We start from the raw sequence: 15,049 nt of genomic DNA, 5'->3' as shown, positions 1-15,049 counted from the left end.
GCTGCCTGCCAATAGATTTTCACCCTTAATAAAGAAAAAATAAGTTGTAATTTGTGACTGAGTGAATCCTTACCAGTTTTTCCACCAAAATATGTTTGAGACATAAGATCTTTCTATATATCAAGTTTCATTAAGATCCGATCACGCATTCGTAAGATAAAGATACCTCAATTTTCACGTTTCCCAAGATTTCCGGTTTCCGCCTCTAACTCCCCCCAATGTCATCGGATCTGGTCAGGATTTAAAATAAGAGCTCTGAATCACAAGATCCTTCAAATATCAAATTTTATTAAGATCTGACTACCCGTTCATAAGTTACAAATACCTCATTTTTCTAACTTTTCCGAATTACCCCCCCCCCCAAAGAGAGAAGATCAAGTCCATTTATGTCATTCACGAATCAAGAATTGTGCTTAATTTTCCCACCAAGCTCCATCCCGATCCCTCCGCTCAAAGCGTTTTCCAAGATTTTAGGTTTCCCCCTCCAACTCCCCCAATGTCACTGGATCCGGTCGAGATTTAAAATATTAGTTCTAAGACATGATATCCTTCTAAATATCAAATTTCATTAAGATCCGATCACTTGTTCGTAAGTAAAAATTCCTCATTTTTTTTAATTTTTCCGATTAACCGTCCCCCCCAATCCCCCCCAGATGGTCGAATCGGGGAAACGACTATTTCTAATTTAATCTGGTCTGGTCCCTAATATGCCTGCCAAATTTCATGGTCCTAGCTTATATGGAAGTGCCTAAACTAGCAAAACCGGGCCCGACAGACAGACCGACAGAATTTGCGATCGCTATATGTAACTTGGTAAATACCAAGAGCCATAAAAAGCGAAATTCCACACTTTCAAGATTGGAGTTTGAAAACTGTATGGTGGGGTTCTCTGATACGGCGTATCTAATAAGGAGATTTTCAGTAACATCGCTTACTTTTTATGGGATGTTTCTGCTTTTTTCAAAAATCAGACAAATTTTCTCAGATTTTTGGTTTTGGGTGATTAACAATAAACTGAATGAATTTTATATATTTATAACTAGCTGTTGGGGTGGCTCTTTGCGCCACCCCAACACCTAGTTGGTGGGGGCGCTTCGTGCCCCCCCCCTCCCCGCGCGTAAGTCGTTACGCGCTATTGTAGTTGTGTCCCTGTGTCCCACCTGTGAATATAGATAAATATATATAGTTTTTAACTACGTAAAACTTGCAAATATACAACATTCGTCGCTGTCCCATTGTCTGTGTATATAAATAGATTGTCAGGTTTACTGACTCTTGAACATGCAACATATAATTGTCCATGGGAAAAACAATCCGCATTCAGATCTATACCTCATTATTCTAATGATTGCCCTTGAGCTTTGTTGATGGTGATTGCTAATCGAACATTCCCTGTGTCCCCGTCGTCATTTATATATCCCCCATGTGCCCCAGCATCCCCGTTGTAGTTGTGTCTCTGTGTTCCGGTCGTCATTTAAATTCCCTGTGTCCCGGTCGTTATTTGTGTCCCGGTGTCCCAGTCTGTAATTTCTCTTTGAGTGTCCCGGTCTTCATTTATATTCCAGTGTCCCGGTCGTCATTTGTATCCCGGTCTGTAATTTCGTCAGTCGACAAACATGACGTGAGTCGACAAACAACTTCATGACGGCATAATGCTCAATCCTTATAATGACGTCCGTCGACACACAAACATGACGTCAGTCAAATGACAAACAACTTATCTATCTTCTATATATATAAAAATAAGTTGTCTGTGTGTCTGTGTGTCGAGTGACGTCATGTCATCAGGTCGTCATGTCGTCATGAAGTTAGTTATCGTCATTTTAGTTATGACGATGACGTCATTAAAAGTGTTTAAGACATTGGTTCAAAGACAAATTTTTAATTGTAAGAAGATCGTGGTAAAGCGAAGATCGAAGATCGTTGGTAAAGCGTTATGTTCCAGGTTCTAGGTCCGAGAGGTTCCAGGTTCGAACCTTGGCTTTAGCATTAATACAAAAGAAGAAAAAAAACTAAAAAGAAAATACTAAAAAAACTAAAAAAGCTAAAAAACTAAAAAAACATAAAAAGGTAAAAAACTAAAAAAGAAAAAAAACTAAAAAAAACTAAAAAAAAGGTAAAAACTACAAAAAAGGTAAAAACTACAAAAAACTAAAAAGAAAAAAACTAAAAACTAATAAAAAAACTAAAAAAAAACTAAAAACTGAAAACGAAAAAAAACTAAAAAAAGGAAAAAAATTAGAAATAAAGGAGAAAAAGAAAACTAAAAGCCGGGACACAGGGAATATAAATGACGACCGGGACACTCAAAGAGAAATTACAGACTGGGACACAAATAACGACCGGGAGATATAAATGACGACCAGGACACTCAAAGATAAATTACAGACCGGGACACCGGGACACAGGGAATATAAATGACGACCGGGACGCTCAAAGAGAAATTACAGACTGGGACACTGGGACACAAATGACGACCGGGATACTAGGAATATAAATGACGACCGGGACACAGGGACACAACTACAACGGGGATGCTGGGGGCACAGGGGGGATATATAAATGACGACGGGGACACAGGGAATGTTCGATTAGCAATCACCATCAACAAAGCTCAAAGGCAATCATTAGGATAATGAGGCATAGATCTGAATACGGAATGTTTTTCCCATGGACAATTTTATGTTGCATGTTCAAGAGTCGGTAAACCTGACAATCTATTTATATGCACAGACAATGGGACATCGAAGAATGTTATATTGCGCAAGCCCCCCCCCACGCCCGGGGGGGGGGGGCTTGCGCCCCCACCAACTAGGTGTTGGTGGCGCCCCCACCAACAGCTAGTCTATACATATAAAAATAAGTTGTCTGTGTGTCGGGTGACGTCATGTTTGTGTGTCGACTGACGTCATGTTTGTCGACTGACGAAATTACAACCCGGGACATCGAGACACAAACGACGACCGGGATACCGGGACATCTATATCTATCTATCTATATATATAAAAATAAGTTGTCTGTCCGATACGCCAGATTATATCTTCTATATATATAAACGAAAACAAACTAAAATTTAAAAACTGGGAATTGCATAAATATTTCGAAATATTTTAACAATAGATTAAAGTAATTCGGAAACCTTAAAACAGATACTTAAAATTTGATGTTTATTATAAATTGTTGAGCTTTAGCAAGCTTGGCACGTGAAGAGAAATTTTTAGTATAGATCTTAAAATGACAGAAGAAACAGCCGAGGAAGCTGCTCAAATAGTTAATTCAAAGAGAAATTTTAGTATAAATCCTACAATGGCAGAAGAAACAGCCAAGGAATCTGCTCAAAGGGTTAATGCCAAAAGGCTTGTGGCTAAAGAACGCAAAACCGCGCAGTTAGATGAAAATCCACCTGGACAGCGAGAGTCAAAACGTATCAAAACTGAAAATGATAGCGATGATGATTGGGTTTGGGATTTTGACTTGGATAAGGTCATCAATGCCTACCAGATTTTAGTAAAAAAAAACAAAGGTTCGGCGATATGTATTTACGTTTGAAAAATAAAGAATAAAAAGAAAACTGAAAAAAGAAAAATGATAAAAAACTAAAAAAAAAATAAAAAGAAAAAACTAAAAAAAAACAACTTGAAAATAAAAAAAAACTAAAAAATAAAAAAAAAGAAAAAAAGAAAAACCTAAAAAGAAAAAACGTGAAAACCTTAAAACAGATACCCAAAATATTGAGGTTTATTATAAATTGTTGGAGCTTTAGCATGCTTGGCACGTAAAGATTTTTCCAAGTGTCAATGTTAGAACCGGGACACTGGGACACAAATGACGACTGGGACACAGGGAATATAAATGACGACCGGGACACTCAAAGAGAAATTACAGACCGGGACACCGGGACAGAGGGAATATAAATGACGACCGGGAAACTCAAAGAGAGATTACAGACTGGGATACCGGGACACAAATGACGACCAGAACACAGGGACACAACTACAACGGGGACGCCGGGGGCACAGGGGGATATATAAATGACGACAGGGACATAGGGAATGCTCGATTAGCAATCACCATCAACAAAGCTCAAGGGCAATCGTTAGAAAAATGCGGTATAGATCTGAATACGGATTGTTTTCCCATGGACAATTATTATGTTGCATGTTCAAGAGTTTGTCTGTGGGTATGTGTGTCGAGTGACGCCATGTTTGTGTGTCGACTGACGTCATGTTTGTCGACTGACGTAATTACAGACCAGGACATCGGGACACAAATGACGACCAGGACACCGGGACATAGGGAACATAAATGACGACCGGGACACAAGGAATGTTTGATTAGCAATCACCATCAACAAAGCACCGGGACACAAATGACGACCGGGACACAGGGAATATAAATGACGACCAGGACACTCAAAGAGAAATTACAGACCGGGACACCGGGACACAAATGACGACTAGGACACAGGGAAACAACTACAACAGGGACGCCGGGGGGCACAGTGGGACATATAAATGACGATGGGGACACAGGGAATGTTCGATTAGCAATCACCATCAACAAAGTTCAAGGGCAATCATTAGAATAATGAGGTATAGATCTGAATACAGATTGTTTTTCCCATGGACAATTATATGTTGCATGTTCAAGAGTCGGTAAAACTGACAATCTATTTATATGCACAGACAATGGAACAGCCAAGAATGCTGTATATTCGCATGTTTTACATAGTTAAAAATCTACATATATCTATATATATTCACAGGTGGGACACAGGGACACAACTACAATGGCGCGTAACTAATATGGCTCGTAACGACTTACGCGCGCGGGGGGGCTTGGAGGGGGGGGGGAGCGCCCCCACCAACTAGGTGTTGGGGTGGCGCGAAGCGCCACCCCAACAGCTAGTATATATATCTATATGTATATAAGTTGTTTGTGTGTTATGTCTGTTACACTATGTCTGTTACGCCAGATTATATCTTCTATATATATAAAAATAAGTTGTATGTATTTTTGTGTTGAGGGTTTGCATATGACGTCTGAAAAATAAAGAAGAAAAAGAAAACAAACTAAAATGTAAAAACTGGGAATTGCATAAATATTTCGAAATATTTTGACAATAGATTAAACTAATTCGAAAACCTTAAAACAGATACTTAAAATTTTCAGGTTTATTATAAATTGTTGAGCTTTAGCAAGCTTGGCACGTGAAGAGGAATTTTTAGTATAGATCTTAAAATGACAGAAGAAACAGCCGAGGAAGCTGCTCAAATAAAAAGAAAAAACTAAAAAAAAAACTAAAAAAAAAATTAAAAAAAAGAAAAACTAAAAAAGAAAAAAACTAAGAAAAGAAAAAACTAAAAAAGAAAAAAACTAAAAAAGAAACCGTATTTATATATATAAAAATAAGTTGTATATATGCATGTTTGGTTGTTTAGAGGTTTGCATTTGACGTCATTATAAGTATATAAGGCTTTGTATATGACGTCATTATAAGATGCCATTACAGACCGGGACACCGGGACACAAATGACGACCAGGACACAGGGAATATAAATGACGACCGGGACACTCAAAGAGAAATTACAGACCGGGACACAAATGACGACCGGGACACCGGGACAGAGGGAATATAAATGACGACCGGGACACTCAAAGAGAAATTACAGACTGGGATACCGGGACACAAATGACGACCGGGACACAGGGAATATAAATGACGACCAGGACACAGGGACACAACTACAACGGGGACGCTGGGGGCACAGGGGGATATATAAATGACAACGGGGACACAGGGAATGTTCTATTAGCAATCACCATCAACAAAGCTCAAGGACAATCGTTAGAAAAATGCGGTATAGATCTGAATACAGATTGATTTCCCATGGACAATTATTATGTTGCATGTTCAAGAGTTGGTAAACCTGACAATCTATTTATATGGACAGACAATGGGACAGCAAAGAATGTTGTATATTCGCAAGTTTTACGTAGTTAAAATATATATATATATATATATATATATATATATATATATATATATATATATATATATATATATATATATATATATATATATATCTTTCTATATTCACAGGTGGGACACGGGGACACAACTAGAATGACGCGTAACTACTATGGCGCGTAACAACTTACGCGCGCGGGGGGCATGGGGGGCGCGAAGCGAATACTAATAAAAAAAATAAAAAAGCTGAAAAATAAAGGAGAAAAACAAAACTAAAAGAAATAAAAATAAAAAAAGACTAAAAAGGTAAAAACTACAAAAAAACTAAAAAGAAAAAAAAACTAAAAAACTAAAAAAAGTAAAGACCAAAAACAAACTAAAAAGAAAAAAGGGGAAAAACACAAAAATTTATTTCATCATATACCAATTCAAAAACGAATGTACATACAGACCGGGACACCGGGACACAAATGACGACCGGGACAACTAGGTGTTGGTGTGGCGCGAAGCGCCACCCCAACAGCTAGTTTTTATATATATAGATAGATAGATCAGCATAAAATGCCAGTGTAGCAATTGTCATGAGAATTCCATTTTTAGTTTTGGTGAATATTGGTCCAAGTCACTTTTCACTTCCAGTTTTTTATCACAAATTATTTGATAAGATTCTCTTATGACGAAATTTTTTTGAACCTGTTTATTTTATTTAGTTTAATAGGACAATAAAAACAAAGGGGGTTTAATTTGACAGCTTGGTAGTAAATTTAAATTTTATCTTTCTTTCGCTATTTTATTTTTTTTTTCTTTAAGTTCAAGGGGGGGATTGTTCTGTTTTGAAAAGGGTACATTTTACATGGCCGTAATAAAATCAAAACGTGGTATCTAGGTAGGCAGGATGATTTTTAAGTATATCTACTCCTTCTGTAAACTATTCTAAGCCGTAAAAAATTGCATAAAGACAAGTCTACATCTGTTATAATCTATGGAAGTAATAAATCTGTCTGTAATTTTGGTTTGAGTTTGATTTTTTTTTAAGATTAAATGATAATCATTAAATATATTACTGGTGAAACAAATTGATCCCTTAACCAGGAATCCTTGTCGTTTAAAATTTACTGTATATTGTTTCATTTTGCATGCAATTTAATTGTTCTTTTTATTTGCGATTGTTTCCCTAAAAGTATTAGAAAATATACTTATTCTTACCAAAAAATTTTCTGGAATATATTTCCTGTCACTCAACCACCACTGATATTTTGGCGTTTGCCCCCCCCCCCTGGAAAATTTTCTGCCGGCGCCCTTGAACATATCTACAACCTGGACCATCATGTGAAACTAGACCAATAACGGCATCTAAAGTAAAGAGCACTGGAAAATTGTCTGAACTGATGAGAATCCAAAATAAAAAAGAGAGAAAAATGGGATGAAAAGATAAGGAATAATGGAGTCAAAACATGCCAAGACTGAAAATGATAGTTATGATAATTGGTTTTGGAATTTTGATGTGGGTAAGGTCACCAACGCTTATCATGCCTTTGTTAATCAGCCTCTGTTAAAAAATAAAGGCTTGGGATTATGTTTTCATAATGACAAAAGAAAAGCCAAGGCAAAAATTAAAGGTCCATTAACAAAAAATCGTAATTTCACATAAATAGTTACATAAATTTTACATTCTTGTTTTTGATGTTCGTAAATTTATAAATGCACTAATTCTAATTCAAGGTCATTTACAAATGTTCAAGGGGTTGATTGATGAAAATGAAGCACAGATAAATGTGATTAGAAAACTGGTGAAAGTGAGAATCACAACAGCTAAAGAAAATGGCATGGAACAAACGACACAAAGAATCACATCGGAATGTAAACAAAATTCTGAAAAGTGATCTGTGGTTGAAACCTGAGCCGGGGTCGGGGCTGTATCGAACCTATGGTGATGTCACGACATCAAGAAAAGGCTCAAATTGTCTGCAGTTAGAAGACAAACATTTTTTCAGGAGGAGTGGGGTCTAAAAAACAATTTATTTGAGGGGGGTACAAAAAAACTATAAAATACATAAAAAATTGTTTATATTCATTTTTGTTACGCTTTTAAGAGTTGGACAAACATTTCGGGGGACGAGGGGTGTTCAAGCCCCCTACGCCCCCTGGATATGGCCTTGACCTTGATATATATATATATATATATATATATATATATATATATATATATATATATATATATATATATATATATATATATATATATATATATATATATATATATATATATATATATATATATATATATATATATATATATATATATATATATCCATAGACAAGAAGAACAGTAGGGAATTTTTCAAGACAGTAGGAAACAAATTAGAATGAATGTTTCGCCCCTATGTCCAAGCAATCCTCAGCAATACCTCAGCATACCTCGGGCCGTCCTCAGCAATACAAAAATGAATAAGAAGAAAGAACTTATAACAGGATAAAATTAATAAAACTAAAATGAAAGATTTTCAAAAAAAAAGTCCCAAAATTCTTACCTCAGCGAAGTTCAACCAGGACTGATAAATAAATTGTGATGAAACGAGGCAAAGAAGTAAAGGCTGAGGTATGGATGCTGGGACTGTTTTGAATTTTTTTTTTCATTTTAGTTATTATTAGTAGCCTATATATGTCATTTTAATATATATATATGTCAAAAGTCTGAGAAAATTCGTTAAGAGCCTTAATTTTGGTTTTTGCAAATGAAGTAATGTACTATGTCAATACATCACATAAGCATTTCTTAAGACGTCATACAAGCATTTTCTTATATGATGTCATGCACAGCATAAATAAGATTGTTGAGTTTCCAACGCAACAGTTATTCATATAAAATAATGTCCGTTGTAAGGCCCAAAAAATGAAAACTGGCAGTCGCGATTACAATAAATGATGATTCTATGGAACCAACACCTGAACTATGGAAGGTGATAAGATGTAAAATTCGACTACCTGGACCATCAACTGCGCGACACCAATACGGACAGCTAAAGCAAAGGCCATTGGGCCATTGCTAGATTGTCTGAAGTAATCAAAATCCAAAAGCGTGTCAAAAATGACAATGAAGAGCAAAGACGCGGACGGTTAGAAGATACGTGAAAATGACAATTAGAGCGTGTTAAAAATGAAAATGAAGAGCAAAGACACATGCGGTTAGAAGACATGCGATACCAAGCATGTGAGCAAGTCATAAATGAAAATGAAGAGCGGTCACATGAACACACGCGGTTATTAAAACAGCGGTGGCGTTTTAAAAATGAAAGTGAAGAATAAAGACATGCGATACTGAGCATGTGATTAAGACAACAATGAAAATGAGAAGCAACGACACATGCGATTAGAAGACATGCAACACCGACCATGTGAGCGAGTCAATGAAAATCAACCTGGACAGTGAGAATCAAAACGTGTTAAAATTGAAAACGATAGCGATGATGATTGGGTTTGGCATTTTGACAAGGATAAGGTCATCAATGCCTATCATACCCTTGTTAAAAAAAAACAAAGGTTCGGCGATATGTATTGCGTAACGACAAAAAATAAGCTGAGGTTAAACAGACCAAACAAATTGAAAATGATAGTGATGATAATTGGGTTTTGGATTTTGAGATGGATGATATCATCAATGCCTACCACATAGTCGAAAAATCAAAAATATGGACTAGACATATTGTTGAAAAAAAGAAGTTTTTGTCCCATCACCTGAATAATTAAAAGAAACAAAGGTTCGGCGATATGTCTTTCATAAACACAAAGAAAAGCCTACACAAAAGAAGAAGTTTTTATCCCACCACCTGAAAAATTAAAAGAAACAAAGGTGGTCGTCAATGCCTTCCGTACCTTTGTAAATCAAAAACATGGACCAGATAAATCGTTGGAAGAAAAAGAAATTTTGGCCCTACTACTTGAACAATTAAAAGAAACACAAGTTCGACGATATGTCTTTCATAATGACAAGGCAAGCCGAGACAAAAGTTAAAGGCCCAATAAAAAAAATATGTAATTTTACAAAGACACCACTTCTAATTTAAGGTCCATTTGGACGTCATGGCATCAAGAAAAGGCTCAAATTGTCTGCGTTTAGAAGACAGCGACACTGAGAATCTATATATAGAAGCCTACCGCGTGCCGAGTGCCTGGGCTCGGCGGGCTCCCAGTACTATATATATATATATATATATATATATATATATATATATATATATATATATATATATATATATATATATATATATATACTAGCTGTTGGGGTGGCGCTTCGTGCCACCCCAACACCTAGTTGGTGAGGGCGCTTCGCGCCCACCCCCAAGCCCCCCCCCCCCGCGCGCGTAAGTCGTTACGCGCCATATTAGCTACGCGCCATTGTAGTTGTGTCCCCGTGTCCCACCTGTGAATATAGATAAAAGAAAAAAGATTTCTCTTTTTGTTATAGATATATATATGTTTTTAACTACGTAAAACTTGCGAATATACAACATTCTTCGATGTCCCATTGTCTGTGCATATAAATAGATTGTCAGGTTTACCGACTCTTGAACATGCAACATAAAATTGCCCATGGGAAAAACAATCCGTATTCAGATTTATACCTCATTATTCTAATGATTGCCCTTGAGCTTTGTTGATGGTGATTGCTAATCGAACATTCCCTGTGTCCCCGTCGTCATTTATATATCCCCCTGTGCCCCCGGCATCCCCGTTGTAGTTGTGTCCCGGTCGTCATTTTATATTCCCAGTATCCCGGTCGTCATTTGTGTCCCAGTATCCCAGTCTGTAATTTCTCTTTGAGCGTCCCGGTTGTCATTTATATTCCCTGTGTCCCGGTCGTCATTTGTGTCCCGGTCTGTAATTTCTCTTTGAGTGTCCCGGTCGTCATTTATATTCCCTGTGTCCCGGCTTTTAGTTTTCTTTTTCTCCTTTATTTTTCAGTTTATTTCCTTTTTTTAGTTTTTCTTCTTTTTCAGTTTTTAGTTTTTTTATTAGTTTTTAGTTTTCTTTTCTTTTTTAGTTTATTTTGTAGTTTTAAAAAAAAACTTAATAAAATCTAGTTTTTTTTAGTTTTTTTTCTTTTTTAGTTTTTAGTTTTTTACCTTTTTTTTAGTTTTTTTTAGTTTTTTAGCTTTCCGGTGTCCCGGTCGTCAATTGTTCCGGTGTCCCGGTCTGTAATTTCTCTTCGAGTCCGTATTGGGGGGGTGTATGGGGTTTGGATTCTCCCCCCCCCCAACTTTTTCAGACTCGTAAAAACGTAACAAAAATGCATTGAAACAAATTTTTGATGTGTTCTTTAATGTTTTCTTTTTTTGCCTGATATGCTTATTTTTGCTTCTCTGCAAAATATAAAAATATTTCAGCGTTCGTATTGAAGATTTGAACGTGAAAAATGCGGGGACGCGAAGAGGAGAAGAGGGGGATAAGCGGTAAGAAGAGCAACATTAAAAAGCACTAGGCAGCACTTGTTAAGAGGATGCGGTACCTTAAAATCCTTTTGGCAGCCGCAACGTCAGATGACCATCACAAACAAAAAGGGCCCATTAGCAAAATTTCCCAGGGAATTAGCTATCCTCGAGAGCAGTCAAAAACCTGCGGTTTAACTCAATTGACAGAAATTTTACGTTCCTTTTCTCGGCGAGCTTGTCAATCAATGCAGTTGATACCACAGGGAACTTCCAAAACGACGAAATTTTCCAAATGGTACAGGGCCAGAGTGGCTCTGAATTTTACAGAGTGGCCCTGACAAAAGAGTTCCTCCTCCTGTGGCACGGTTGCCAAAACACTTGGCAGAGTTCCGCAATGAATTTTCACTGTCTTTTTAAATGGTGGCATCTGGACTTCACAAGACTTGACTATCTCTAAATGTTTTAAAGGGTACATTTCTCATTTATAAGTAACATCTGTGCTTTTCGGACGTGTGGACCTTTTATCATTCCATTGGTATCTTCATCAGGGACTGGGAATCCATTTTGGTAAACAATAAAATTTTTCCAGGTTCTTCCAACCACTGATTAGAAGAACAAAATTCAATTAAGCTTCTCCAATGTTGGTGCGAATATAGATAGATAAAATGTCAAGTCTCTTGCAAAACTATCTTTGATTTTTTACAGATTACTTGATTGTGTTTCTTTATGGACATCACATCATTTTTTTATGAAAAAAAATATTTACATGTATGATTAATATATAATATTAATCTAATAACGGTTCCAGTTTATTCCAGGTTTTGATTTTATATGCCTCCGTGGTATAGAAATTAAGGTCTCATATCTGTTCACGGACTCCCGGAGCCTAGTTCCAGAACTTGCTTCCACCTTTAGTGGCCTTGCTTGTTTGATAGGGCTTCTATTCCTTTTTAAGTGTTTTGTCTCTTTTACTGATAATATGAAAAAAACTTCGTTTTCTTAAAGAGTTAAAGAGGCTGCGTCCCAAAGTCGAACCTTAAAACGTACAGGAATTAGAAGAGGCAGTTGGGGGGCTGCCGCCCCCCAAACCCCCCGCTTTTAAAGACTCTTTTGTACAGGTTTTTTGTTTTTTTGCTAACCCCCCGCTCTTGGCTTCGGAAAGACCCTCTTTTAATTAAAAAATAATTGAAATGAATGAATAATGGAATAACTTCGAAAAATGTTAAACACAAGAGGACAGGAGAACCATTGCGCCGAAACTAGTAATTAGTAACAATGAAGTCCCCCCACAAAAAAAAACCTGTCCAAAAGAGTCTTTAAAAGCGGGGGGTTTGGGGGGGCGGCAGCCCCCCAACTGCCTCTTCTAATTCCTGTACGTTTTAAGGTTCGACTTTGGGACGCAGCCTCTTTAACTCTTTAAGAAAACGAAGTTTTTTTCATATTATTTCTGTACGTTTTTCTACAATCCATGGTGGATGTAATTTAATAATTCCTGTACTCCTCGTACAGGAGTACTCCTCGTACAGGAATTAGGAGAGGAACCCCCCCCCCTCCCCCCCGCTTTTAAATCATTGTATAAAATAGAAAAAAAATAGATAGAATGACCGAAATGTTTCTTTTGCTCATAAGAAGCTAATATTCTGTTATCTCTCAAATGATAAGCTGTCCAGGTGTTATCAAAATTTTTTTGATGTTGTGAAAAAAAACCGCCTGTAAGGGACTTGAACCCTTAACTCGAGGATTAAAAGTCTCACGCTCTACCAACTGAGCTAATAACTTGCATGTGTGTAAATATAACTTCTCAATAGCTTTTAAAAAATTCAAATTAACATGGGCTCTTATGGAGAGAAATCCGTTAATTAAATAGCTAATGGGTGGTTTCTGGAAAACAGGGAAGGAGTTATCGGATCGAGCTGAAATTTCGCGGATACGCTCCTGGGCCGTAGGGGACCTTAACTTGTGAATTTCAGCCCGATCGGACAACGTTAAAAAGGGTGAGGGGGTTGGAGGGTCGAAACTTTCGGGGGGTTAAGATTTTCCTACGAAACTTTCCAGGAAAATTACTCGGAGAATTCCGCATCGAATGAGTCTTCGTACACCCAGATCCGATGTCGGATGTGACCTGTAGGCGTCTAGGAAAAAAAAGTAAATGAATTTTAAGTGGCTATGCGTGGTTTCTGGAAAACAGGGAAGGAGTTATCGGATCAAGCTGAAATTTCGCGGATAAGCTCCTGGGCCCTAGGGGACCTTAACTTGTGAATTTCAGCCCGATCGGACAACGTTAAAGGGGGGCTTGGGTTGACAGGTCGAAACTTTCGGCCAGATTTTCCCCATGAAGGAAAAGTTGGAGGGGGATGAAATTTTGCAGGTTTCTTAGTTGGAGCTCGGGCTACGAAATGCATCCCTCCCCATCCGTCTGCGACCACTGGTACCAAAGATCGCTTAACATTGTCGTGTGTCGCCTCTTTATAGAGGCACGAGTGTGCCTCCTTGACAATATTAATAACGATGTATTTCAACCCTCTGTACAAAACATTGATGTTCGTAGAAAAGTTATAAAAAAAAGGGAAAAAATTAACCCACCAACAAAAAATTGACAAGAAAGTTATCAACTGGACAACGTCGATACACATAAACAACACAGTAAAGAAGAAAGTACTTTTGTGTCGCTTAAGGAATCCATCCATAAGCTGGTTCATTGTTGTCCAGCAGCATACCAATTGGGTTCAAACTGACTAGGTCTCAACAGCTTATGTATTGGAATTGTATTAGTTGTGAGTCCAAAGTGACAGCCGGGGAAGATAGGCTGCAAAAGTAAAAGAATATAGACCAATTTTCTTCAGCTCAGATACGGTGAAGAAACTTTATGATGGGACCAGAACGAAGTCATTTTGGGTCGAGATACTCCACTTTTGATTTTTATAGCACATCAAATATGTGCGTGCGATAGTGTAACTGAATAATATTTATATCATAGGCAGCGCTGAGACAGCGCAATAGCACTGCTTAAGCAAAGAGCAAAGTGGGAACAACGCATTTTTTTTTCTTTTTACACCAAAGGTACTTCGTATGGAAGGAGTTGTCGTAGAAATTTCGGAAGGGCTGACTTAATTTGAAATTGAAAAAGTTTTTACGAGTCAAAAGTGCTTGAAAGCAACCAGCTACCATCCTGTGCACATTTCCCCCCTGATTTCTTCGGACTAAAAAATTCATATATATATATATATATATATATATATATATATATATATATATATATATATATATAGTTATTATATATAACTATCTATATATGCTAATATTAACATTTATATTAAACTGTCAATCCACATTCATTTGTTGGTGCAAATTATGTTCTGGTCTTTAGAAAGCATGAGGAGCGTCGGCCCTTTTCCTTGTAGTTTCTGCTTGTTTTACATCTGAATCGGTTATTTATTGCAATTTCTGTTCGTCTTGGGGCTTCATTTATTTTTCGATGGTGATTGGTGGTAGTTCTGCACTTGATAATACGTTTGACTTTATTTATGATCATTTTTGGTTTAATGTGGCTCCTTAATTTTCTCCGTAGAACTTCTTTTGTGAAAAAAGTTTGTTTTTCTTATCAAACAGTTCGTGGTAAGGAACTTTAAGTAAGGAGCGACCTGGCTCA

The 15,049-nt window shown here is 37.1% G+C and overlaps 1 protein-coding gene across 1 annotated transcript in view; it reads right to left on the bottom strand.

The window, feature by feature from the left end:
* Window positions 1-14,580, bottom strand: part of LOC136040261 (ADP-ribosylation factor-like protein 4C) — a 60,846-nt gene extending 46,266 nt beyond the window's left edge. Inside the window, exon 1 of the mRNA XM_065724484.1 lies at window positions 14,060-14,580. The gene's annotated coding sequence lies outside the window, so the exon portion shown is untranslated. The remainder of the gene's footprint in view (window positions 1-14,059) is intronic.
* Window positions 14,581-15,049: the final 469 nt, after the last annotated feature.

The sequence above is a fragment of the Artemia franciscana genome, chromosome 20 (assembly GCF_032884065.1).
Source record: "Artemia franciscana chromosome 20, ASM3288406v1, whole genome shotgun sequence".
In the NCBI taxonomy this organism is placed as follows: Eukaryota; Metazoa; Arthropoda; class Branchiopoda; order Anostraca; family Artemiidae; genus Artemia; species Artemia franciscana.
This window is presented reverse-complemented; position numbering and strand designations above follow the sequence as displayed.